Below are 25,344 nucleotides of genomic sequence, written 5' to 3'. Positions count from 1 at the left end.
TATAGCAAAAGCATTTAATTAAGATGTCAGAATTCCGAGAGGATGAGCACTTCTGGTATAAGGGTTTGCCACCTCTTTTCGGGGCTGCTTTCCACCTGATGTCCACCTGATTCACCCAACCTTCACCTGTGTTTCCAAGAAGCTGTAGCATGCACAGTAATTACACTCCAGTAAAACTTTCTTGGCAGAGAAGTTAACCCAGGTTGAGGGTAACTGACAGACCTCAAACCTATTGGTGAGTTGGGGGGATGTCTATGCCAAGCACATGAAGGCTTCCTCTGATGAAAGGGGCAGATGAGAACAATTTGTTCCAATGGCAATAAAGGCGGCTGAAACAGGTGCTATGGAGCACTTAGAGTCTGGTCAGACATCAAAGACGCCAAGAGCATCCACTGCATCCCAGGCCATTGCTGAACATCTTGACTCTTGTCCTGTCACTGGACCTTGATGATTCTGAAAGACAAAGTGAGGTTAACGACTTTACACAATTCTGCCTCACTTAAATCCAATTCACACTCAAGTCAATGCATTGTTGGTCCTCCTCAAAAATGAAGGACAAACAGCAACAAGGTAACTAGAGAGAATCCAGTAGCACAATCATTCTCTGCCTCCTACACAAATGGATATAACTCCTTATAAGTTCCAGGGGACTCGTGATCTAATTCAATTCAATCCAACAAGCATTTATTAAGGCACTGAGCTAGATACTGTGCATACAAAGACAAAGACAAAACCAAACCTTGCTCTCAGAGAGCTTATGCTTTATTGCAGGGATACAGTCCCTACACAGATAAACAAAGACAGAAGACAAAGCAGAAGGCAGTGCTGATATCTGGAGGGATCAGAAAAGGATTTTCATAGGAGGTGGTATCTTGGTTAGGCTCTGAAGGAATTGGAGGATTCTAAAGAGAGGGAGATGGGAAAGGAATCCATTCCAGTCACAGGGATAAAAGATGAAATGCCAAGTTCAGAGAATAGCAATCAAGCACGTTGGTTGGAACATAGAGTTTATGAGATAAGTAGAAAGGTAGTCTGGAGACAAATTCTAGAGACAGGGAGCCATTGCAGATTGTTGAACAGGGGATTAACACATTTGGTCCTGTGCCTTAGGAAGATCGTTTTGGCAGCTGAATTAGAGAGGATAGAGGATGGAAAAAGGAAGATTATTTAGAAACTTATTGCACTACTAATAAGAGAAATGCAAATTAAAATAGCCCTGAGGTTTCCTTACACCCTGCGAATTGACAAAAATGACCCAGAAATGGCAACAGTCCATGTTGGAGAGGTTGTGGTAGAAGAGGCATACTAATACATTGTTGGGGGAGCTGTGAGATGGTACTAGCATTTTGAAAGGCAATTTGGAAATTATGCAAAGTGACAAATACCCATACTTGCTGAACTAGAGTTTCCATTACAGGGCTTATACCCCATGGGGCAGCTAGGTGGTACAGTGGATAGAGCACCAGTGCAGGAGTCAGGAGGATCTGAGTTCAAATCTCACCTCAGACACTAGACACTCGCTAGCTGTGTGACCTTGGGCAAGTCACTTAACCCCAATTGCCTCATCCTGGTCATCTCCAGTCATCCTGATGAATATCTGGCCACTGAATTCAGATGGCACTGAAGGAGAAGTGAGGCTGATGACCTGCACAGCCCTCGCTCACTCAAAACAAAGTCAAGTGCAAGTCATGTCATTATTTCTCTGATGGCACGGTCTTCTTTAGCAATGAAGAGCAAACACATACACACCCCAAGGAAGATGTTAAGAAGAAGTAAGTTCCCCCCACCTCTGTCACCATATGCACCAAAATATGGATAGCAGACTTATTGTGATAGTTAAGAACTGGAAACAAAATAAATTGGGGAGTGGTTAAATAAATTGTGGGGCATACATTCAATGGAATATTTCTGTGCTGCAAAAAAATGATGTGTGTGATGGAGAAGCATGGAAAAAAATCTCTACAAACTGATGCAGAGTGAGATAAACAGAGCCAAGAAAACAATATACACAGTAACTACAGCAACTTGCATGAAAAGAACAATGATAGACCAAAAAATCAAAAGCAAATGTAACAAAATTACAAAGACCAAGCAGGACTCAATTAAAGAGATATGAGGACAGCCCCCAGCCCCATCGCTTTGTGAAGGTGAAAGGTCAACAGGTGTTACACATTGCAATTTTTTCAGAATTTTTTCAATGTTACTGATCAGTTGTGATTAATTATTTCCCTTCTCTAAAAAATACTCTTTGATCTTGTGGGATGGCTCTCAGGGCAGAAGAGGGAGAGGGATCCTTGGGATAACTATGATGATTTAAGAAAGAGAGGATATTAATAAACACTTTTTTGTTATTGCAATAGTCCAGGTGACAGATGATGAGAGACTGAAAATGGTAGCTGTGTAAGTGGAACGAAGGGGATGAATAGTCCGGATATTGTGAATGTAGAAGTAACAGGTGTGGCAGCTAATTGGATGTGGGAGGTGAGAGAGAAGAAAGTCAAAGGCAACTCTCTGAATTACTGGAAATTTAAGAACTCCTTCAATGTAAATAAGAAAGTTAAGAAGAGCAGATTTGGAGGAATGGGAGAGTAAATACTGTAAGAAGTTCTGTTCTGGACATAATAATAACTAACATTTTTGTATAGTACTTTAAGGTTTGCAAAGAACTTTATATAATCTCATTTTATCCTCACAACAACTCTGGAAGGTAGTTCTTCTCAAAAGCTTCATTTTATAGATGAAGAGACCAAGGTAGAGAGAGGTTAAGTGACTTGCCCAAAGTCACCCAACTAGTAAGTGCTTAGGATTGAAATTAGATCTTCTTGATTCTCATTGGGGGACTAAACCAGAGCAGTGACTGTCAATGGAGAGAATGGGATATATATGAGAGTTGTTGTGAAGATATTGATCACGGATAGTTTCATGGAAGAAATGAGATGCACCGTTTTTTGGCAAGGCAATAGGCGTTAAGTGATTTGCCCAGGGTCACACAGCTAGTAAGTGTTTGAGGTTGGATTTGAACTCAGGTCCTCCTGATTCTAGGGCCGGTGCTCTAATCCACTGTGCCACCTAGCGGCCCACCATGAGATGCACTTTGGGGCTAGGCCTGAGGATCCCAGATAGGGACTGAGCAAGGTATAGCCTCTCCTATCCCACATTTCTTCCTAGTTTGGAACTGGAGTCCCTTGGTGAGGGAACTCACCCTATCTTATGGTGACCACCATTTCCCAGAATCTTGTTAGATCTTGCAAATGAGTGCCTGGGGACAAAGGCAGTTAAACAGCTATTTGGGGGTGGGGTGGAATGTTTCTGTTGGTCTTTTAATACCTGATTGTACTTTTTAAAGCCTTAGACACTCAACAAAAGGTAATGCTTCATTTCCACCCTTACAGAAACGTTTCATTGTCTCTGCTCTTTGACTTTGGACCTTCAACTTTGACAGTATATAAAAGTAGCACAAGCTTACAAATAAATAAACCTTTCCAAATTTAGAGATGTATCTTAGACACATGGAGGTAATATGATAAAGCATTAGCCCTGGAGTCAGAGGATCTGAGTTCAAATCCTGTTTCTGTCAATTACTACCTACATGATCTTGGACACCTTCCTTACCTTGGGTCTCAGTCCCCTCTTCCCTAAAAGAAAGGGGTTGGACTAGATTACTTTTAAATATCTCCCAGTTCTAGATCTGATGATTCTATGTTCTCTCTGTTGAGAAGCAAAAGGCATGTTTCATCATTAGTCTTCTAAGATCGCAATTTGTCACTGAATTGACCAAAGTTCTGAAGTTTTTCAGTGTTGTCATACTTTATATCACTGTGGTCACTGAGTAAGTTGTTGCCCTGATGACATTGTCCAAACCCTTCATATAAGTCTTCCCAAGTTTCTCTGCTTATCTCATAGTCATCATTTCTCAGGGCGTAATAGTATTACCTCCCATTCACTTTTTCAAGTTTGTTTGGCAATTTCTCAGTCGATGAACACCCACTTTCCATACAATCTTTGACCACTGTCAATGTCTTCCTGGCTTCCACCTCCTTCCTTCAGATACCCTATGTCGCATTCCCACTGAGTCTTTTCAGGCAGTGGGCTGAAATACTCTCAGGTGTTAATGAATAAGAGTGACCAGATTGATATGACTGGTTGGGCTGTGGAAACTTTTAAGGACATCTTGGGCAGGGAATTTATCTGGAAGGGCTGCAGAGGGGAATCTCCATAAAAAGTTTAGAGGGATTGACCCAGAGAATTCATCAAGTCCAAGCTATAGTCATTAGGCAAGACAGATCTGTAACAGCCAGGTAGGGAACACAGATACGAAAGGCTAAGAAAAAAGAGCCATCAGCGATGTATCTAATTAGCAAGCAAAGAGGCAACCCATACAAAATTTGAGCAGGTTCAGCAGAACCAGGCTTCTGAGTTTGCACACAGACCAGCGATTTCATGTTTGCTCTCGGAGATGATGCTCAGAGGCCAAAGAACATATTCTCACTTACCCCTTCCAATGAGGCCTCTAGGAGACAAAAATACTCCAGCCAAAACTGGATCACTCACCCTTCCAGGAACAAATCACCTTTACTCATGCTGTGCCTTCCATTTGAAATGACCCCATTTCCCCTGCCCACTGCCTCCCTCCCATTTCTGGCTGTTGAAATGCAGTTCTCTCTTCCACATTGCAACTTTTCCTATTGCAGTTTCAATAGGTTGGCACAAGAAATAAACGTGAATTTGGGGGATGTTTTTCATAAGCTTCAGACAAAGTGTGAAGGCCAACAGACAACACTAGAAAAGTTTAGAAACTCAGAAATGCTTAAAGTCTATGTATAATATCAACATCTTTTATCTTTTAATACCATAATAATTCAGACTTCTTCCCTGGTACAAAGGAAGAGCCCAAAAATTTTATGCAGATTTTCCAGATCATGGGGTCACCACTCCCCTAACTGCCATGATATGAAGGCATAACTATAATATCAACTTTTCAAAGCCTACCTCAAAAACCAGTATCATGAGAGAAGTGAAATCTGGCCTAGAAGTCAGAAAGTTCTCAGTTCAAATCTTGCCTTTGACATATACTGGCTATATGACCCTAGGTACTTAAAGGGCAGCGAGATGGCACAGTGAATAGAATGAGGGCCCTGGAGTCAGGAGCACTTGAGTTCAAATCCAGCCTCAGACACTTAATAAATGTGTGACCCTGGGCAAGTCACTTAACCTTCTTTGCCTTGATTTCCTCATCTGAAAAATTAGCTGGAGAAGAAAATGGCAAACCACTTTGCAAGAAAACCCCAAATGGTGGACAGAGAACCTGAAACAACTCAACAAGTCACTTAAACTCTGAATGCCTCAGGCAAATCTCCAGTACTAGAAGCTGCTAAGCAGGTGCTGATTTTCACTAGTAGAGGGAGTTTCCTTACTGGCACTTCCGTCATTCAGTGAAATCGAAGGTCTAGTCCACTTGGTTTCCCCAGCAGAAGGACCCTGCATGCCTCTTCCTATCTTCCTGCAGTCCTGGGGTGGATAAGAGAGCTTAGATGTTTGGATTTCTTCATTATTATTCAAACTGGTGCTCAAATTTTTTTGTTCCACAGAAGTCCAGGTTGTCTGATTTCAAATCCAGCATTCTTTCCAAGGTCATGCAGTTAGTGAGTGGTAGGGTTTGGCACTCAGCTACCTATGAGGTCCCTCTGTGATTCCATGATTCCAGTTCATGGTCACTGATTCATAGAGGGAACTCAGACGTTTTCAAAAAAAAACAACCACTTTTATTTAAAGTTTTAAGTTCCAAATTCTATCCCTTCCTCCCTCTCTCCCTGAGATAGTAAGAAATCAGATATAGGTTACACATGTGCAGTTATGTAAAGCATTTCCATATTAGTCATTGTATACAAGATAACTCAAAAGAAAAAAATGAAAAGGCTAAAAATAGCATGCTTAAGTCTATTCAATCAATCAGTTCTTTCTCTGGAGGTGGATAGTGAGCTTCACATTAGTCCTATGGAATTGTTTTGGATCGTTGTATCCTGAGTTCTTCATCAAACAGTATTGCTGTTTCTGTGTACAATGATCTCCTGTTTCTATTTACTTCACTATGCATCAGGTCATGTAAGTCTTTCCAGGTTTTTCTGAAATCATCCTGCTTGTCATTTATTATAGCATAATAGTATTCCATTACAATCATACACCATAATTTGTTTAGCCATTCCCCAATTAATGAGCATCCCTTTGATTTCCAGTTCTTAGCTACCACAAAAAGAGTTGCTATAAATATTTTTGTACAGATAGGTCCTTTTCCCTTTTGGGAGATATTTTTGAATATATACCTAACACTGTTATTACTAAATCAAAGGGTATGCACGGTCTTATAGCTCTTTAGCATAGTTCCAAATTGCTCTCCAGACTAGTTGGATCAGTTCACAACTCCATCAACAGTGCATTAGTGTCCTAGTTTTCCAACATCCAATGTTTTCCTTTTTTGTCTATTAGACATTCTGATAGGTATGAGGTGGTACCTCAGAGTTGTTCTAATTTGTAATTCTACATGCATCTTATTGGCAAAATGAGATAAAAACTGAGATCTAGAGGTTAAAAAAAAAAAGATTGGCAAGAATCGCATGGTCTAGATACTGGGATCTCTAAGGCCTCCCTAATTTCCTGAGTCCCTAGTCAATGCTCCTTCTACCACCTCGTTCCACTGTCTCTCCAGGTACATAGATTTGTGCAGGCAGCATATCTCCTCTACTAGTCTATAAACTTCTTGAGGTCAGAGACCACTTTCCTTCAACTTCACATTACCCTCTTCTTTATGCCTTGGGTCTTCAATCCAGCAAGCATTAAATGCCTACTGTGTACCAGACGCTACTAAGGATTTTTAAAAAGCAACGTCAGTACCCTCTCTTAAAAAGCTTGAGGGGAAGAGGAGTGGGGACAACTTGTTCCCCGAAACATAAACATAAATATGCGCTGAGTAATTTCCAGGATAGCGAGCACAAGTCTAACGTTAAGAGTAATTTGTTAACCACAGAAAGAGAGGGAAGAGAATGAGCCTTTATTAAGCACTACTGTGTGCAGGCATTGTGCTAAATGCGGTACAAAAGCTGCCTCATTCAGCCCTCTCAATAACCCAGCAGGCCCATTGTGGAAGCCACTGAGGCATGAAGGGATGAAGCGACTTGCCCAGGTTCTTACAGCTAGTGCGTGTCTACAGCTGGATTGGAACTCAGATCTTCTATCCACTGTGCCACTTAGCTGCATGATGGAAATGGGACAGGCATACCAGAGGGAAGGGGACGGCATGGACGGATAACGAGGGAGCAGGCGGTGGCGACCAGGAAAAGAAGCTTAGACCTAGGTAGCCTATAACTCAGTCAACAGGATGCACAACATAGAGCAGCTGATAGTCGCAGGCATTGGTAATGTTGCTTTGATTATCAATCCCTGAGAAAAGAGTGGAAAGAGGGAGAGGAGTTGGTATGTGAGTGACTTCAGGGTATATATCTAGCTCCTAGATGACAAGCCTGAGGGTCAGGAATGGGGGTTGGTGAAATCTGGGCTGGGCTGGTTAGAGAGGGGTGGCTCCTGTTTGAGCTGAGTCAGCTCAGCTCTAGGTGTCACCCCAGGGCTACCCCAGAGCTGATCACTCTGTCTCCTCTTGTACATTAATGGGCACTGTATGCACAGATTTTTTAATGAATGAAGAAATGAATGATAAGTGCCATACCTTTACTATACAAGTAAAGAGGGGCAGCTAGGTGGTGCAGTGGATAGAGCACCAGTGCAGGAGTCAGGAGGACCTGAGTTCAAATCTCACCTCAGACACTGAACACTCACTAGCTGTGCAACCTTGGGCAAGTCACTTAACCTCCAATTGCCTCCTCCTGGGTCATCTTCAGTCATCCTGATGAATGTCTGGTCACTGGATTCAGATGACTCTGGAGGACAAGTGAAGCTGGTGACCTGCACAGCCCTCCCTCACTCAAAACAAAGTGCATGTCATGTCATTATTTCTCCGATGGCATAATTTTCTTCAGTAATGACGGACGAACATACACACAAAGAGGATTTTTGGGAGAGGAAGTTTTCTTCCTGGTATCCCTGAAATCCCATCACTATAGCAAAACTCTGGAGAAGCTCCAGCAAAGCTCTGGAGAAAGCCAGCTTGTACCTCTCTCCAGGCTAGGCTTTGACCCAAAAGGGCCAGCTCTCCATGCACATTTGGTTTCACTTTTGGTCTGAGAAACTGAACCTTCAGAAAGATCGGCACTTTCTCCACTGACCCCAGGCTACCCTTCCACCTTTTGTACCCTCCCTAGGCAGGCTGCATCAGTCAAGCGCACCAGGAAACTGCTCTTTGACAGACACACCCTATCCCACCTTTTGCAAGGAAAAGTGTGTGTGTGTGTGTGTGTGTGTGTGTGTGTGTGTGTGTGTGTGTGTGTGTGTGTGTGTGTGAGAAGTGCTAAGGAACCTCAAATGTCCTTCTATCAGAAGCCATCATAGGCACTGACAATGGAGGCTGAGGGAGACATTCCAGGGCTTCCCTTGAGGAAGCAGAGGAAGTGAGCCACCTTCCCCCAAATTTTGGAACAGACAAGTCCTTCCCAGAGGGCAAAGGAAAACAGGAAATAGCCCTAGATTTCACAGATGCTCCAGAGTGGAAATCCCCAGTTCCCTAGAAAAGCTAAGTGCTTAGAGAAAGATAAGGAAAGAGGGAGATAATCAGAGTCACAGAGAAAAAGAGAGACAGAGAAGCAGGGTTACTGAAAATGAAAGAGAGAAGGGAGGGAGAAAGAAATAGAGAGAGAGACAGAGAAAGGAGAGGAGAAAGAGGAGAGAGAGATGGAGAGAGAAAAAGGAGAAGAAAGAGAGTAAGCAAGAGAGAAGAGAGAGGGGAGTGGAAGAGAGAAATAAAGAGAGAGGAGGGGAGAGGAGAGGTGGAGGGAGAGAGAGAAAGAGAGATGAAGAAAGGGGAAGGGGGGGAAGAAGAGAGAGAGATAAAGACAGAAAGAGATAGAGAGACAGGAACAGAGGGAAGGAGGAAGGGAAAGACAGAGAGAGAGAAACAGAGAGAGAGAGAGAGAGAGACCTCGAGGACATGGAGCTCCAGTCATAGGAATGATGACTAAGACGCTGAGTTTGGACAAGATGTTTGCTGAAGCTGACGAGGCTGAGTTTCCCAGCCTGCTCCTCCTCACTCTATGCCTCCAGTAGTGACCCTTTTAATTGGGCCTCTCCCTGGCTCCCAACCCTTCACACACATGGGATAGTGAAAGGGAATTAGACAATCCAGGCTTCCTCAGACAGAGTCAGTGATGTAGGACTTTCTCGATCTCTTCTCTGGACTCCTCCTTTGGGCAGAACTGGGAATGGCCCCCAGAGTTCTACAAGTAGCAAACATCTCCCCAAGTCATTGGAGGATCCTACAGGAAGGCTTCTTAAACTGATAAGATTTTCCCTGGCTCTTGCATGCAATTATCTTAACAGAGATAAAATCCACTGAGTGACACCTTGTCCCTACAATACTGGCAAGCAACTATTAGGCACCCACTGCATGCAGAGCATTATATGAGGCATGAGATACAAATTTTAGGGTCCATGTTAGTGCAGGGAATTGAACATTGGATCTGGAGTCTAGAGGATCTGGTTCAATTCTTGGTTCTTCTTCTTACGGGATTTTGAGCAGGTCATTTCATTTCCCTGAAGAATAGTTTTTTCCTTTATAAAATGAAAGTATTGGACTACATCAGAGGGTCCCCACCCTATGACATTGCTTACTCCCAGGGAGTACAATAAGCTTGTCAAGGGGGCCAGGGGAATGTTTGGTAAATCACTATATTATCCTATTGAAATCTAACAAAAAGATTTCATTTTAACTATTTATAACAATTTATTTTGCAAAACAGGATCCTCAGGCAGATTAGGACAATTAGGTTGTACAGTGATTATTAACAACAAAAACAGTAACTAGCATTATATACGTACATACTTTACAAATATTATTTAATTTTACTCTCGTAACAACCATGGGAGTTAGGTGCTATTATTATCCTCCTTTTACAGATGAGAAAACTGAGGCAGAAAGAGAATAAGGGATTTGCCCAGGGTTAGACAGATAGTTAAGTGATAGGATAGACTATGGGATTTTAAGTTAGGAAGACCTAAATTCAAATCCTGCCTCAGATACTTCCTTGTTATGTGACTCTGGGCAAGGCATTTAACTAGCCTCCCCACAAAAGCACTGAATTCACAAGGACAGAGACTAACTCCTGGGGACCTGACCCCCAAAAAGTCAATTTCTCTCTTTGGCTCATTGAACCCACTTTGGGAAATCTGAATAAGGGACAAGTAGCTTGATGCTAGGGTTCCTCAAATGTAGGCAACAGTCTTCAACTACTATATTGACTCTCAGTGTACAATATGAAAATTGGGAAGGGTAGAGGCTTTGTTTCACCTACTGAAGAAAATGCATAAAAATGCAAAGGACCCTGATCAAATACAGAAATGTAGAACACTCAATCAGTCTGTAAGACTCATTCAACTCATTTCAAAAGGTAAAGATCTTTTAGGGGACTACTAAACAAACATTCTCCATTCATTCCCCTTGGATCTGCACCATCTGTGTGGCTTAGAACAATATGAAAACTTGACAAGATGCAAATATCCTGATTCCTCAAGGAATGACTTAAGTCCTTCCACTGCAGAGCAGTCTCTTTGGAGGATCGATCCTCTTCTCCAAGTTAAGGGAGTCTTCTTCCTTTAGGAAACTAGTGTCCAACTCTTAGTCTTAGGAACTCTCAATCTCTTAGGAATTCTATGTAGTATCCACTCTGTGGGCTATTCTGTAGAGTAAAACTATTACCTTGGGTTCAAAGGGAGCCCAGTCAGTACACACTTCTAAAGTGATACTTTGCAAACCACCAAAGAACTTATCATTAATAGTCAGTCAGTAAATACAATTAGGTTGAATTAACAGTATTTAGTAATATGACGTAATAAGAAAAACATCTAGAAAACATCTCCCCCACAAACCTGGGGTACAGACACCCAGTACCTGTGGGAAAAGTTGACATAAACTGGTTAGTTGGTTACTTTCCTTTGTCTTTGAAGAGGACCAAAATGACATCACCATTGTAAAGTGAAATTTCAGTGTGTCCAACTATGGCTGCTCAAACCAATATGAGCTCAGAATGCTCTACCGCAGGTTGGGCACAGATAATGCATGTGAATGTTTGGGGTGAATACTCCAAATTTGTGCATCCTGCATTTACTTTGTGCTGTCTCAATTCTGCTTTGCTCAAAGAGCACAGACCCTTTTCTTATGTGGGCATACCATGCTCAGCGGTCCTGTGCCAGTGTCTCCCATGTTGCACAGTCAAATCCAAGTTCTTGAGAGATAATAATTAACACCAAAAAAACACAGGTGCTCCATCAGCCACCACCACACCATCCATATGTGGAACCATCAGTTACAACAAATGGAGAAGCTTTGAATGCTGTGGATAAATTCACTTACCTTGGTAGTGTACTTTCCAGGGATGTACACATTGACAATGAGGTTGATGCACATGTTGCCAGAGCTAGCTCAGTGTTTGGGAGGCTCCAAAGAAAGGTTTGGGAGACAAGAGGTATTAGACTGACTACCAAACTGAAGATCTGCAGAGCCATTGTGCTGACCTCATCGTTATATGCTTGTGAAACATGGACAGTCTACCAGCACCGTGCCAGAAAACTGAATCGCTTCCATTTGAACTGTCTTAGGAAGATTCTGAGGATCACCTGGCAGGATAAGGTACCAGACGCTGAAGTCCTTACTCAAGGTGAACTGCCAAGTATTCAAACTATGCTTCAGAGAGCACAACTCCAATTGATGGGCTGGCCACGTTGTTCGAATGCAAAATGTAAGCTTGCCAAAAAGACTATTTTATGGAGAACTTGCATGGAGCTGGCGAATCACATGGTGGCCAGAAAAAATGATACAAGGACACTCTCAAGATCTCTCTGGCATAAACTATAATGCTAGAAAAGCCAGGAACATGTAGCCAAGATAACACGGCATCCTCATGCTATTCTCTCCTGGGCACAGTGTCTGCTAGATAAGTTGAGGGATTTGCTCTTTCCCACAACTGAATTCTTAACTGCCAGTGCTCATTCTGTCTTGAATCTATAATCAGCTCTCTTCTCTGCTGCCAGGGGTCCTGTTCCTTGAAATTGCTTCCTGTCTGGAAAGTTGCTTCTCTCTGTCTCAATAGAAACTTTCTATTTCTGCATCTCAACTGCACCTCTAACTGGACCCAAGAGACTCTCCGGATGCTGGATAGGGTGGGTGTTTTGTTTCCATTTCAATGGATGATGTCAATGGGAGTAGGAAATCACTTGATGCTCATCGTCCAGCATGCTTCCTTCCTAGACTGATTGCAGCAATTTCCTACCTAGTTATATTACCTAATTCCATCAGGGAGTGCTTCAGACTTCATAAAGGGGTAACAGAGTGTTGACATATGTTAACACATTAACTTCCCATTATCTCTATTATCTACTCTTCTACTTTCAGTGATTACATTTGTCTTTACATTGAGTTTAATAAAATTATCTGTGATTACATTCTGGGCTAGGAGAAATCACTTGGCTGGGTACCAGCTTTTCTCCTAATATCTAGAACAAGGGAAGACTCCTTGAAAAGAATAGGAGTGGTACAACATATCTATCTTCAAGTATCTGAAAGGTTGTCATGTGGAATATAATAAGTATAGCTAGGATTTATATTGTGCCTACTATATGCCAAGAACAGTATTTAGCACTTTACAAATATTATCTCATTTGATCCTCATACAACCTTGGGTGGTAGGTGTTATCATTACTCCCATTACATTTGAGAAAATTGAGGCAGAGGTTAAGTAACTTGTTCAGGGTCACACAGCTAGTACATGTCTAATTAGACTTGTTTTGCATGGCCCCAGAGAACAGAACAAAGGGAAATGGGTAAAATTAGAGAAAAGCAAGACATGGGCTGGCAGCTAGGTGGTGCAGTGGATAGAGTGCCCAGGCATGGAGTCAGGAAGACCTGAGTTCAAATGCAGCCTTTAACACTTGGTAGCTACTAAACTCTAGGTAAGTCATTTCACCCTGTTTGCCTCAGTTTCCTCATCTGTAAAATGATCTGGAGAAGGAAATGGCAAGCCCCTCCAGTATCTCTGCCAAGGAAACCCAAAATAGAGTCACAAAGAGTCAGGCATTGCTATTTGATTAACAACAACAACAAGAAAAAATTTGGGTTAAATATAAAGAAAAACTTCCTAATGAGAGAAGGAAGCTCATGATATAGAAGAAAGAGCACTGACTTTGGAATTAGGAGCTCCTCCTTTCAAATCTTCCCTTTGGAGCACTCTCTGAGCCTTGGTTTCCTCATCTGCAAAAGAGAAATATAAAATAAGGCTATTGTTAGCACCTTCCTCATAGGGTTGTTGTAAATATCAAATGAGATAACAAGCGTAAAGTGCTTTGTAAACTTTCAGTTAACAGATGAATGGTAGCAATTTTTAATAATGAAGAGCTCTCCCAAAGCACTGGCAGCTGGGAGTGGATGCCTTGGGACTGCAGTCTTCAATCAGAGACTTGGGTGGGACACCCTGTGAAGGGGGAAACTTGATCTGATACAAAATGATCTAGATGGCCTCTGAGGTCCCTTTCAGATCTGAGATTCTGTGATTCTGGAGTCCCAAACTGTCATCCTAGACATGTAAATCTGGTTCCATGTTAACAGGAGTAACTCACAAGAGCTCTATAGCTTACATCATACTTTCCTCACAACATCCTTGGGAAGTAGTTAGCATAAGCCCTATTATCTCCATTTTACAAATGGAAAAACTAGGGAGGTTAAGGTGACTTGCCTATATAAACAACAAGAGCTAGTTGGAAACTTAGAGGTTTCCTAGTCTAAGCCTCTCATTTTATAGATGAAAAAGGAGGGACTGAGATTAGTGACTGGTTCTAGCTTACACAAGTAGGAAGTGTCAGAGGCACTACTGGAATACAGGTCCTCTGATTCCAGAACCAGTGCACTGGCACTAGAATGAACATTTCTCCAGTTTCCAATTCTTTGCCACCACACCTGTGAACAGATGCTGTGTTTTTGCCTTTCTTTGTATCCCAAATGCTCTCAGCACAGTAACTGGCATATACTAAATGTTTAATCAGTGCTTGTTGGTTCGATAAACTCCTTTCCTAGCATGGTCCATGCCCTCCATGCCATCCTTGGTCCCTGTTTTTGGAGGGGGATCCCATTTTAGAGGAAGCTCTTAGCATTTGATCTTTGAAATACAGCAGTGTTCCGTTGATTTGGAAAGCAAATTTCAGGTCCTAGTGTGAGGAGGGAAGAATCACCTTGTTATTAGCTAGATTTGGAGGCAGCTAGGGGGCTCAGCAGGTGGGGTGCTGGAGTTAGAGATTGGAAAACCTGGGTTCAAATCCTGCCTCAAATGCTGTGTGACCCTGAGGAAGTCACTTAAAACCACTCTGAGCCTCCATTTCCTTATCTGTAAAATGAGAATAATATCACTCTCAGTCTCAGTTTTCTCCTCTGTAAAATGGAAATAATAATAGCACCTATCTCATAGAGTTGTGAAGATCAAAAGAGATAATATATAAAAAGTGCTTTGCAAACCTTGAAGTATTATATAAATGCTAGCTTTTATTTCTTTTACATTTTTTCCCCATGTGGAAGCCTCTTATTTCTTCTCCTGCTTTTTCTCATATGAGACTATACACTTAACTTCATGAGTCATCAGAAAAAAAAAATGAATGAATACAATAAAAACTCCCCCATAGAGAGGAAACTAGGCCTCATAGAAGGTTCCACTGCCTGTGAATCATCAAAAACAGGTATAATGGGGATAATTATAGGTTCCTGACAAATCAGACCCCAAATCTAACTCCAGAGGTCAATTTTGGAGTTGGGCTCTTCTCTCAGATGAATCTGGGTTGGCAGGAGACAGGCTAGAGGAGAGATGAGATCATCTCAAACTTATATTACAAAGACCTTACTGAATCCTTCAGTCACTCATTCATTCAACAAACATTCATTGGGCCATCTCCACCCACTGCCCCGGATGTGTTCATGTTCTCCTGTGTTGCATCACTAACTAGCAGATGCAATCTTAAATAGCTCAAGTTTTGGTTTAGGTCATGATAACCAAGAAAGAAAACAAACCCAGCAAGGAGAGAAATAGACTGGGTACAACCCAGCTTGGTAGCCACACTGGTGATCTAGGTTTTGGTGAATATTAACATCAAAGTTATATGGATCCTTGGAGGAAAGACCAGTAGTAATGCTGACCTCAGGACATGCTGGGGCAGTTGACCCACAGCAAACCTGTGATTGACATTGTGAAGAAACCAAATTAACTTTGTTTACTTCAAGGCTTTATCTGTCATTTGAAAACGTCAGCAATAACAGGTCAGTCCCCTTAAGAAGTTAGATGATCAAAAACGAGTTCATTCATGCAAAAGCATGGAGTGAGTGAGTTAAGAAGAGTTCAGGGTAGATAAGGGTTTGTTGTTGTTCAGTCATTTTAGTCATGTTCAACTTTTTATGACCCTGTTTGGGATTTTCTTGACAAAGATACCGGAGCGGGTTGCCATTTCCTTCTCTAGCTCATTTTATAGATGAGGAAACTGAGGCAAATAGGGTAAAGTAATTTGCCTAGGGTCACACAGCTAGTAAGTGTCTGAGACCAGAACTGAATTCAGGAACATGAGTCTTTCTGCCTCCAGGTTCAGTGCTCCGTGCACTATGGTGGTGCTAGCTGCCCCAGATAATTTTATTTTTAATATATTTTTATCAATATCTTTTGTACTTACATTACCTAAAATTGCCAATATGTTATCTCCCATAGGTCATCTCTTAGAACAAATAATAAAAGAGGAGAAGAAATTAGTTTAGCAAAACTAACATGTAGAAAAAATCTGACATTACAAGTAGTATTCCTTGATCATGATTTCCCGTCTCTGCAGAAAAAGTTAGGGGAGACAACTTCTTATATTTCTTCTTTGGATCAAACCAATAATTTTACAGTATTATTCCAGTTTGATTGTCTTGTTCTTCTTCACATCTGCATTGCTACGGTCATTGTATATATGGTTTCCCTGGTTCTGCTTACTTTATTTTGTTTCAGTTCGTATGAGTCTTCCTATACTTCTCTGTACTCATCACATTTGTTCATTCATTCTCAATAATACTCCTTTACATTCATGTACCACAACCTGTTTAGCCATTTCTTTTTCAGGATGTTTTTACTTTATTATTCTCAATTACATGTAAAAATGATTTTTAACATTTTAAAAATAATTTTTAAATTCCAAATCCCCTCCCTCCTCTTTCCTCCTCTTCTCTTTGAGGAGAGTAATTTGGTATTGATTATACAAGTAAAGTCATGCCAAACATATTTCCATATTAACCATGTGGCAAAAAAAGAACACAGACCTCACCTCCAAAAAGAAAAGAAAACAGGAAAAATAAAGGGTTTTTTAAAAGGGTTCTTTGATCTGCATTCAGACTCCACCAGCTCTATCTCCAGAGGTGGATAGCATTCTTCATCAAGAGTCTTTTGGAATTGTCTTAGATATTGTATTGCAGAGAATAGACAAATCATTCACAGATGGTCATCATACGATATTGCTGTAACTGTGTACAATGTTCTCCTGGCTCTGCTCACTTCACTTTGCATCAGTTCAGGTAAGTCTTCCCAGGTTTTTCTGCAAGCATCCTCTTTCTCATTTCTTATGGAACAGTAGTATTCCATCACAATCGTATACCACGGCTTGTTCAGCCATTCCCTAATTGATGAGTATTTCTCCAATTTCCAATTCTTCACCACCACACAAATGGGTATCAGTGCTACAACTACAAAAAAAAAATGCTGTCACAAATGTTTTGGCCTAACAATGGAATATCTGGGTCAAGGGGCATAGTAACTTCAATCACTCTCTTCGAATAATTCCAAATTACTTTCCATAATGGCTGGGCCAATTCACAGCTCCATCAAAAGTGGATTCACATGCTCCCTTGACACAACCTCACCAACACTGACTAGTCTAATCTTTTAGACAAAGTTATGACAAATGCATCTGGGTGTTGGATCACAGCCAATCAGAGGAAAGAGAGGAGAAAGAAGAGGTAGAGAATTGACTCCCAGGGGATAGGAAAAACACTAGGAAAGATGAAAAAATTTAATATATTTAGGGCTCACTCAAGCAAAGGTTAAGGGAATAATTACACCTGACTTTTGAATGGCATCTTGTTGTTCCTGACCTAACTGGTAATTGGGACCTTTTCACTGAGGCATTTAGAAAAGTAACACCCTCTAATTATATATTGCTTTATGGTTGGCATTGTGCTTTCATGCCCATTATTCCATTTGATCTTTACAAGAGTCTTCCGAAGCAGTTAAGATGTTATTATCCCAATTTTACAGCTAGGGAAACTGAGGCTTAGGGAAATAAAGGAGGATTATAGAGCCAAAAGCTAAAAGATCATTTGGTCCAGTAGGTCAATTGGCAAACATATCCATATATGCTCAGTACCATGTTAGGACTGGAGATATCAATACAAAAGTATTGACTTCAGGGACATGACATGACATGAGGGGGAATCCTCATGTCTGTTCACAGACATGTAAGCAGAGGATGTATGGGAAATAGATACAATGTGAGTTAAATGTGAGTTACATTTGAGATACAAATGTGAGTTAAAATATGTAAAGTGTTTCATAAATCTTAAAGCAATGGATAAATGTCATCTAGTAGTAGTAGTAGCAGAAGTAGTAGCAGTAGTAGCAGCAGCAGCAGCAGCAGTAGTAGTAGTAGTAGTAGTAACAACATTTCCAACAGGATGAGGGACACTAACTATCAGGGGGACTCATGAAAGGTCTCTTGAAGGAGGTGGCATTTAAATTGAGCTAATGAGGAGAGCTAAGGGTTCCCAGGCTCAGAGGGGAGGAGGAAAAGTATTCCAACAATGAGGAAAAGGATGGGCAAAGGCATGGATGTGGGAAATGAGACAAATAATAGTAATAATAACTAAGCATTTTACAATTATTATTTCGTTTGATCCTCACAACAACCTTGGGAGTAAGTGCTATTATTATAGGGATTTTAGAGATAAGGAAACTGAGGCAAATAGAGGTTAAGTGACTTTCTCAGGGTCACCTACCTAGTCTGAGGCCAGATTGGAACTCAGGTCTTTCTGCTTTTAGGCCTGGAGCTCCATCCACCACACCACCAGAAACAGTAAATAGGACGGCTTCACTAGAACATAAAATTCGTACCATGGAATAATATGTAAGCCTGGAAACACAGGTTGGAGCAAGATTGTAAATGGCTTTAAATGCTAAACAGAAGCATTTGTATTTTCTCCTAGAGACAATAAGGAACCATGAAAACACTCTTGTGCAATGGACGACATGATCAGGTTGTTCTTTAGGAAAACCATTGTGGTCACTGTGCAAAGTCTAGTTAATGAGAGGAGAGACTGGATGCAGGAAGAGACTGTGCAGTAGGAGGTTATTGTAATAATTCAGGTGAGAGAGGATGAGGGCTTGCATGGAATGAAGGTGTGAGTAGAGAGAAAGGGATGGATAGAAGGAAGTAGAATTTATAAGACAAGGGCAGAAGGAAGGAGGGAAGGAAAGAAGGAAGGAAGGAAGGAAGAAAGGAAGGAAAGAAGGAAGGAAGGAAGGAAGGAAGGAAGGAAGGAAGGAAGGAAGGAAGGAAGGAAGGAAGGAAGGAAGGAAGGAAGGAAGGAAGGAAATGAAGAAAGTAAAGGAAAAACAAGAAATTAATAACTCCTAAATAAAAAACGAAATAGAAATTCTTAACATCAAAAAAAGAGTTCGAAACAAAAACTACCAAGATTTTAAATCAAGAAACATTATTTCTTGTAAGACCAAGGAAATAGACAAAACATTAGCTAATACGATTTTGGGGTTTTTTTTTTTAAGAGAGAGGGCAGAAATAGGAAGCCTCAATGGATTTTCCCTGCAACCTCAATCTCTTTTCAGTGAAGTAAAAGTTAATTCAATTCACATTTGAAAGAGGATCCTTTCCACAATAAACTATTGGATGAAGGGTTGTGTAGTCTCTGCTCAGAGACCTCAAGTGGTAGTCATGGTGGTGGTGGAATGGGTCGCATCACTCTCTAAGCCAGCCCACTTCACTTTGGAATGGTTCTCATTATTGGGAAATGTTTCTTGACATCAAGCCTCTATTCATTCAGTTCTTTGTGTCTTCTGCCCACCATCCCTGGCCCTGACCGCAGCAGCCAAGAGAATAAACTCACTCCTTCTCACATGTCAACCCTTCCAATACTTGAAGACAGCTAGAACTTATCTCTTAAATCTCTTCTCCAAACTAAACATTATCCTTTTCTACAAATGATGCTCATCTTGCATGAAACTTGAAGCCCTTCATCATCCTAGTTGTCCTCTTTTGGACATTCCAGTCTCCTCCATATTCTTCCTAAAACGTGGAATTGAACATAACCCTCCAGCTGTGGCCTCCCAGGGGTAGAGGGCAATGAGACCAGAGCATCTTTCTGCTTGCATGTTGTACCTCTCTCAATAGAGCCAGAGTTCCTGCTAACTTCTTCTCTTCCACAAGACAATGTTGACTCATATTTAACTTTCAGCTCACTAAAAAAGACCAGTTCGCTTTCAGATGAACTTGCTGTTTCCTAGCTAAGCTTCCCACATCTGGTTCTTGGGAAGGCAATTTTTTTAAATCTAAGGGTGTAGGTGCAGTGGATAGAGCACCGGGCCTGGAATAAGGAATGCCTGAATTCATCCTTAGACACTACTAGCTGTATGACCCTGGGCAAGTCACTTTACTTGGTTTGCCTCAGTTTCCTCATCAGTAAAATGAGCTAGAGAAATAAATGGCAGTATCTTTACCAAAAAAAAAACCAAAACAAAACCAAATGGGGTCACAAAGAGTCAGATATGACTGAAACGACTAAACAACAACAGATAAGATTTGGCATTTATAATAATAATAACTAATATCAGTATTTATATAATAGATTGTATATAATCTATATAATAACTAATATCTGTATCTACATAAATAACTACAAAGTACTTCACAAATATCATCTCATTTTATCATCACAACAACCCTGGGTGACAGGTGCTATGATTATCTATAATTTACAAATGGAGAAACTGAGGCATATAGCATTTAAGTGATTTGTCCAAGGTCACACAGCTACTAAGTATCTGAGACAGGGTTCAAACTCAGGTCTTCCCAATTCCACATCCATCACTATTCACTCCTCCACTGAGCTGCCCCATTCCCATATATAGATTCAAATTCTGGTTCTGCTGTATTATTATTGCTATTATTTTATTAGCTGTATATTCTTGGGTAGGTCACTTAAGAGGAAGTTGGACCAGATATTCCCAAAGGTTCCTTCTGGGTCTAAGTGCTATGAAATAATAATACTTTGTGAGGGGGGTTATTCCTTTTCATTTCTACACAAATGGAATGTTAAACCTGGAGCTAAAGGACATAGGAAAGAAAAAAATTATCTCAGGCAGGGGAAAGAGCTGGCTATATATCTGACAGGTGATTCCTAGCATCCTGTAGCATTGTGCAAGATGGTTTCTGAGGACCATTCTTGCTCTAAATCTATGACCTGATGATTCTGTAACCTCACCCCTTTCAGAAAGAGAAAAGAAAACTACGAGAACATACATATGTAAGCTGGCAGCATCTAGTAGAACTAACACTGGTTTGGAGTCCAAGGACCCAGATTTGAATACTGACTCTGCCATTTACCATCGGTCATCATGACTCCTCTGGCCCTCAGTTTCCCTTTTAAAAATGAAAGTTTTCAACTAGTTGAATTCTAAGGTCTCTTCTAATTTTAAAAGGCTATTGTTCCAGTGTCAGAAGAAGACTCTGCCAGGAGATGTGCTGAGCACGACAAACTGTCCAACAAAGTTCTTCTCCAAGTATCCTTTGGGTTTCTTTGGCTTTTGTCCTGATGTTTTACTATCAACTTGACTTTGACTCCTGTCCAACAATTCCTACTTAATATATTCAGACTGGACTCCCAAGCATTCTTAACAAAGACAGAAATCCCCACCTAGGTGGCACTTCTCTCTTAACATTTCCAGTCTCTGACCATCAGATTCATACATTGCCTGCCTCCAGCCTGGTTCCTGATACCCTGTGCAATGAAAAGCTTTTCCTAACTTCTGGTGCCTCAGATGCTACTCTGAACTATGGGACTGCTGAAAAGCTGTGATGAATGGGGCTGAGAGACAACAGAGCTGTGTCCCTTTCCACTACCAAACAGGTGTTTCCCAGCTCAGACTCTAGAATTTTAGTCCCATAAAATTGTGTCTCTGATCCTTCTCTTGGGCATTAAAACCAGTTTCACTCTGTGATTACCTCTTCTAGGCAGGCATAACTACAGGTCTTGGGGGTAAAGGCAATGCCCCTACCAGCCCAGGGCCTAGGCCTAGCATGTAAAGCCATGTCCTCTGACCTCCAAATCTCCAGTGCTGAAGTAAACTAATTCTACCATAAGGAGCCTGGTGTGGGAGGGAGTGGGGAGGATGTAGTATTTTCTCTAAAGGAGTAGGTCAAGTAATGGAATTGAAAAATATTCTTTTCATAAGGGGAGAAGAGCTGCTCTGGCCAAGTTTCTGGGAATTGAAAAGCATTATACAATCAACTAATTTATTCCAGAGTTCTTTAATTCAAGGCAAAAGGCCCAGTACTTGTTGTTAGCAGAGGCCCTGTTCTGGCCTTTCAAAGCCAATTAAAAGAAAACAAAATGCCCAAAGACTGCTCAATCACTCTATCTTTGGAAAGGCACTTTTTGTCTCCAACATGAATACTAACAACTGTCCCAAGGTTTAGATGGCCTTGAAAAACAGATTAAATGTAATCTCTCTCTTCTAGTTTTTTCTCCACCTTCTCTCTCCAGCTAGACTGAGTTACTCACTGCCTCCCAAGCCGGCACCAGTCCTTACAAATTCCCACTTCTATGACTTTGCCCTTCACCTTTCCTTCCAACAGAATGTCCTCCCTGCTTCTTTCTACTCAAGTGGTAAAATGGATAAAGTGCTGAGCCTAGAATCAAGAAGACCTAAGTTCAAATCCAGTCTTGGACACTTACTAGCTGTGTGACTCAGGGCAAATCATTTCATCTCAATACTCCTCAATCTCTACTGTAAAATGGGAATAATAATAGCACTTATCTCTCAGGGTCGCTGTAAGAGTCAAATGAGATAATATTTGTAAAGCACTTAGCACGGTGTTTGGCACATAGTAGGTACTTGATAAATGTTTATTTCTTTTCTTCCTATCTACATGCTGCCCATCTTTCAAGGCTCACCCCAAGTCCCATATATTTCATATGGCCTTCCCCAGTCATGCCAGGCCAGAGTCATCAATAGGCATCAGTCAAATAATAGGCATTTAAAAGCACCTACTGAGTGCTAAACACTGAATCTAGAATAACAGAGAGAGAGAAGGAAGGAAGGAAGGAAGGAAGGAAGGAAGGAAGGAAGGAAGGAAGGAAGGAAGGAAGGAAGGAAGGAAGCCTCTGACCTCAACAAGTTTCAGTTCTATTGGAGGAAGCGCTGGGTTTGCCCACCTTGTCTGGCCTCCTCATTTGACAGAGAATCCCGATTCTTGCTATTGCTACTAGTTTCTGTCCTGTCTTCTCTAATGGAGTATACGCTTCATGACTGCAGGGACTATGGCATCCCTAACCTTTCTATCTTCCCCAGTACAGTAGGATCTGAACATAGCAGGCACTTTTAGTAATGCCTGTGGTTGTATTGAAATGTTTTAGACTTCTTTGCATTCCCTTATTATACTTGGCACATAATAAATATTGATTGATTGAAGCCCCCAAACCATCGAAACTTTCCCTTCACTAACAGAATTCATCAGAATCAAAGCTGAAAGAGGACCTAGAGTCCAAGTCATCCCTTTTACAGATGAGAAAACTGATATCCAGACATGTTCCGTGACCTGCCCCAAGGGCACACAGGCATCTCAGACTCCAAATCCTGGCCTCCTTTCACTGCCTTCTGCTACCATGGGAAGGCCCCTAAGGCCTCCTGCCTAATCTACATTGGCAAGGAAGGGAAACTTGGGGAGGGAGGAATTCCAGAGGATGGTAAATGTTTGCTGAGAGTTCAAGAGAAAAATTAGCCTCCGGGAATTGTGTGTCATACTATACGGACCAGTCATTGTATAGACTGTGACTTAGACTCAAAGAATGTTACAATGGAAATGACCCCAAGGGCCTCAGAGGCAGTCTGAGGTAGAGTGGAAAGAGGGCTGGACCTGGGGTCAGGACAGATCTGGGTCCAAATCCTGCCTCTGACACTTACTAGTTGTGCAACCTCAGTCAAATTATTTCATTTCTCTGAGCCTTCCTCTGGTCCATCCATAAAATGAAGTGAATCCTGTAGTGATTACCTCAAAGTGTTGTTGGTAGGATCAACTGATCAATAAGCATTTACCTGCTGTGTGCCAATCATTGTGCTGGCCCCTCTCCTGGGCACCAAAACTAGACTGACTCTGGAATCACCTCTTCCAGGAAGGCATGACCACAGGTCTTGGGGGTAAAGGCAGTCTCCCCACCAGACCAGGGCATAGGCCTGGCAGGACCTGAGAGGACAAACACAAAACAGCAGCAAAAAGAAACAATCCCAACTCTCAAGAAGTTTACATGCTAATAAGCAAGATTATTGTTGTTCAATCCTGTCTGATTCTTTGAGCTCCCATTTGAGGATTTCTTGACAAAGATACTGGAGTGGATTTCCATTTCCTTCTCCAGCTCATTTTACAAATGAGGAAACTGAGGCCAACAGGGTTAAGTGACTTGTCCAGGGTCACACAGCTAGTAAGCATCTAAGGTCAAATTTGAACTCAGGATAATGAGTCTTCCTGACTATAGGCCAGGTGCTCTGTGCACTACAGTGCCACAAGATAAAAACATATAGAAATATAGAAGGTCCTAACTGGACATCCAGGTGAAGAAACTCCCTTTACTAATGCAGATAGCACCTTCTCCACAATCTAGTGTTTTGAGAAATACTTACAGCATTGAAATTAACCTAATTAAATAAGCAACAAATAATTCACTTAATCAGAGTCACACAGTCAGTATGCATCACAAGTGGGTGAACCCATTCTTCCTGCCTTTGAGGACAGCTCTCTAACCACCCCCGACTACCTCCACATACCTATATGAAGAGTTAAAGAGAATAAATGCCAAGTAGTTAAATATAAAGTTTTGGGGGAGAAAAGGAACTTATAGGTAAGGGTGGATCTGGCTTAACAGAGAAAGTGTTGCTTGAGCTCTGTCTTGAAACTGGGGTCAGCACACTGTGTCTGGAAAGCCTCCACAGCCTCCTAGTGTTGTCTGGCCAGAGCTAGGGACATTTTTTACATTTGAAAATAAAATTTTATTGTATTTAAATGTTTAAAAAGCATTCTTTTCTCTGGCTGTAGAAAAAGAGGAAGCCTGGATTTGGCCCTTAGGCTGGAGTTTGTGAACCCCTGTCCTAGAGGAGGAGAGGGATTTTAAGAGGCATAGGGGACAGCCTTGAAACAGTGTACCATGGGTGAGGAGCAATGAGAAAAGCACTCCGGCTGGATTGTAGAGAGAGGGAAGGGGAGGGATGCTGAGTGAGGCTGGGAAGGTAGGATGGAAGAGTTCATGTTCTATAAAACTATTATTATTATCATTACCTTTCTAGTTCATCCCCTTCTTGGCCCCCTGCTCAGCATTTGAGGGGCTCCAGAGTTGCCTCCAGGCTGCATTTCAGGGAGACGTTTGATTCCGAGGAAAGCCTTCGGTTTCTGCTCCCTGTAGGAGGAGGACAGCTGCAGCCTGAAGCCACGCTCCCCTGGCCAGGAGCAGTGTTGACTGAAGGGTAGGCTTGGCTTCCCAGTGAGGGGCCCACCCTGCACTGTGGGTGAGATCAGAGCCAAGTTCAAATTTCCTGAGGCTTCCTTGGGCTCACTTGCTTCAGAGGCAACATTCCAACAAGCACCTGCCAGGAGAGTGGGAGAGCCAGGCATAGGGCCCAAGCACGACCGGGGTCACCCCATTTGCCCCTTGGCCAATGACAGAGGACAACCTTTCATGGTCCCCTTGGGCCAAGCCCTGTGAGCCAAGAAGAAAGGGGAGTGGTGGAATCCATCAAAATGCCTGGATCAGAAGCTATCTCTCTCACTCCCACCTCCTTCTCCTGGATCCCTTCTCTCTCATTTGGATTTCCCCTCCCATTGCCTCATCTGGTTTTGCTTAGCTCAGTGAGATGG

At 41.8% G+C, this 25,344-nt stretch overlaps 1 long non-coding RNA gene across 2 annotated transcripts; it reads right to left on the bottom strand.

Moving 5' to 3' along the window:
• On the bottom strand, positions 1-24,948 carry LOC140527803 (uncharacterized). 2 transcript variants are annotated; one of them, XR_011974927.1, is made up of 4 exons: positions 24,769-24,907; positions 23,535-23,682; positions 13,335-13,402; positions 1-453 (listed from the first exon to the last, which is right to left on the bottom strand). It is a non-coding gene; the product is annotated as an uncharacterized lncRNA (long non-coding RNA). The 2 variants fall into 2 exon arrangements; XR_011974928.1 differs by lacking the exon at positions 23,535-23,682 and having other exon boundaries at positions 24,769-24,948.
• Between the last annotated feature and the right edge of the window lie 396 nt (positions 24,949-25,344).

This window comes from Notamacropus eugenii, chromosome 2, assembly GCF_028372415.1.
Source record: "Notamacropus eugenii isolate mMacEug1 chromosome 2, mMacEug1.pri_v2, whole genome shotgun sequence".
Lineage (NCBI taxonomy): Eukaryota > Metazoa > Chordata > Mammalia > Diprotodontia > Macropodidae > Notamacropus > Notamacropus eugenii.
The sequence above is the reverse complement of the archived record's forward strand: the minus strand, read 5'-3'. Positions and strand labels throughout refer to the sequence as shown.